This window comes from Magnolia sinica, chromosome 4, assembly GCF_029962835.1.
Source record: "Magnolia sinica isolate HGM2019 chromosome 4, MsV1, whole genome shotgun sequence".
NCBI classification, from domain to species: Eukaryota; Viridiplantae; Streptophyta; class Magnoliopsida; order Magnoliales; family Magnoliaceae; genus Magnolia; species Magnolia sinica.
In genome coordinates, this window is record NC_080576.1 from 98406248 (window position 1) to 98409431 (window position 3184).

At 39.1% G+C, this 3184-nt stretch overlaps 1 non-coding gene across 1 annotated transcript; it reads right to left on the minus strand.

Moving 5' to 3' along the window:
* Window positions 1-449: 449 nt before the first annotated feature.
* Window positions 450-556, minus strand: LOC131244906 (small nucleolar RNA R71). Its single transcript, XR_009170675.1, has one exon. It is a non-coding gene; the product is annotated as a small nucleolar RNA R71 (small nucleolar RNA).
* Between the last annotated feature and the right edge of the window lie 2628 nt (window positions 557-3184).

Genomic DNA, 3184 nt, shown 5'->3' on the forward strand with positions numbered 1-3184 from the left:
TTAATTGAAGTAATGGCTGCAAACCAACCTCTTCTACCCCAACCTAGGGTGGAGGACATCTAGGATGAGAATGAGGTGCCTCAAGCACCTCGCCTCTTACTTTGTAAGATTATTTACAACAGGCGGGCATGAGCACGCCCTCGTGCATGATTTTTTTAGAAAATATGGGACACATGAATATCAAGCCAGGGGTGATCCAACTCCTTTCAAAATTTCATGGGCTTGAATCTGAAAATCTGTATCTACACTTGAAAGAGTTTGATGAAATTATAGCCACTTTATACTTTCCTAACGTGTCTGAGGACACGGTCAGGCTGAAACTCTTTCCCTTTTCTTTGAAAGAGAAAGTTAAGACGTGGTTACATTTACTACGTCCTCGATCTATTGGCACATGAAATAACATGAGAAGGGAGTTCATAAAGAAATTTTTTTCATATCATAAAACGAAAACCCTTAGAAAGTTAATCATGAACTTCGCCCAAAAGGAGGATGAAACATTCTTCCAATATTGGGAGCGGTTTAAGGATCTTGTCAGCTCATGCCCACAATACGAATTTGAAATGTGGCGCATTACACACTTTTTCTATGATGGATTGACATCTTCCATGTGCCAATTGGTTGAGACAATGTACAATGGGGAATTCATGAATAAATATGTCGATGATGTGTGGGACTACTTGGATAGACTTGCTGAAAATACACAATCATGGGACAGATACCCAAAATCAAGCACCATGTTTAGGCCGACTCAGTCTAAGGAGAGGGGTGGAATATATCTCTTGAAAGAGGAGGATGATATCAACTCTAAAGTGGCCAATCTCATAAGGAAATTCGAGGCCATGGAATCAAAGAAGGATAAGGGTAAGGAAGTTGTTTGCGGTATTTGTGGTTGTAACAGTCACACAACTGAAAATTGTCCAACTATATCTGCCTTTTAAGAGGTACTGACTGAGCAATCCAATGCCGTAAATAATTACCAAAGACCTTTTAATGGACCCACCTCTAATATGTACAATCCTAGTTGAAGAAATCATCCAAACTTTAATTGGAGGAATGGACAAACTACCACCCCTCAAGGTTTCTTTAATCAAATCCAAAATCAAAGGAAACCTTAAGAGGATCCAGTTTTAAAATACATTCAAGACTAAGAGATGTTTAATCAGAATATGGCACAAGCAATCTGGGAAATCAAATCAGCGATTGAAACACTTGCATCATCTGTCCAAAGGATGGAGTCACAATCGGTAATTGGGGGAAAGGGGATGCTTCCTGCTCAACCTCTCCCCAATCCTAAACCGCAATATGAGATAAGTGACCCCAGCTCTTCAAATCAGATGGATCAAGCTAAGTCTATCACCACTCTTAGGAGTAGGAAGATAATTGACAAAACTATTTCGGTGAGGGCTGAAAAGCCTAAAGACCCGGAAAAGGACAACGATGATAGACATAGCATTGTCCCACAAGAATTAGAACCGGAACTTCAGGACAAGCCGATTGTTCATTTTCCCAATAGTTAGTTGCACCAAAACCTCTCTCTAACTCTCATGACATTCTAGAGGTGTTGAAACAAGTGAAGGTCAATAAAACAAATACCTTAATATGCCAAATTCCTGAAAGACTTGCGCAAGACCAAAAGACGACAAAATATTAAAAAAAAATCTTCTTGATTGAGAAAGTAAGTGCCATCCTAAAGTAAGATGTGCCGCAGAAATTCAAAGATCCCAATAACCCAACCATATCATGTGTGATCGGGAACTATCAAATTAAGCACGCACTTCTTGACTTAGGAGTGAGTGTCAATTTGATTCCCTACTCGGTGTACAAGTAGCTAGAATTAGGTGAATTAAAACCTACCTTAACCACATAACAACTTGTTGATCACTCTGTTCGTGTACCGAAAGAGATAATCAAGGATGTGCTGGTCCAGGTTGACAGATTCTACTACCCTGTAGATTTTATTGTCTTGGATACCGAACCCATCAGTAACATGAGCACTTAGATTCTCGTCATTCTTGGTCGCTCATTCCTTGCCACCTCAAATGCAATCATCAATTGTAGGAATGGTGTTATGAATATGTCTTTTAGGAATATGACATTGGAGTTGAATATCTTTTTCAACATGGGTAGACGGTTAGAGGATGATGACGATTTTCACGACATTAATATGATTGACTCTTTTGTGGAAGATAGAGCGCCTCTGACCTTATCCTTTGATTCTCTAGAGATGTGCCTGGCCTACTCTCATGATTTTGATGATGACATGATTAGGGAGATGGTTGTCATGCTTGATACCGCGCCGGTACTTGAAGTTAACCAGTGGAAGACACAATTTGAAGAGTTGCCCCAAACTGATGTAGTGCCTCTACCGTCTAGCCTCAAGGCACCAAAGCTTGACTTAAAACCATTGCCCTCTGATTTGAAATATGATTACTTAGGTGAAGAAGAGACATACCCAGTGGTGATTTCATTCCACCTTAAGAAAAAATAAGAGAGTATGCTTATTTTTACTCTTGAAGAAGATAAGGGAGTTATTGGGCATATCATCATAGATCTCAATATAATGAATGAACTCCTTTCAACTGAATATTTTGACTCTTTAGAAGATTTCTCAGTACACTTTGTGGATATAAACAATCCCATGATACAAAACATAGTGTATACCTAACAAGACAATACCTCGGAAGTTGTTACTGACCGAGAAAACCCTTATTCTAAAGAATCTCCTCCCCCAGATCCTGAATGTTTACCATTAAAGGAGGAGGAGCTGAAAATTGAATCGAAGGCTGCAACTTCAAAGTGTGTTGAAACTACACCACTTAAAAAATTTCTGAGTTTCATCTACGTGTAGTCTCTGATTCACCATGTTATACTGATATTGAAATTTTTTCTATCACAGGTGAATCGTATATACTTTGGACACCTCAGGAGATTAAGAGGAAACCTTATACTGAGGTTTATAATTTTCTCTGGAAATTTATGCTCCAGAGCATCCAAGCCTATTACAAAAAGGGCTTTTGGATGATCTTGTTGGGAAACCTTCTGAGAAGTTTATCAAGATATTGGCCGGAGGAAGAACCTTTGCAGCATGACTGAGTAGCTCTTCCCTTGATCTCCTAGTCTGATGGAGGTATAGGTAGGTTTACTACTTTCATAGAACTATAGTAGTTTGCTTTGTGCCATTTTA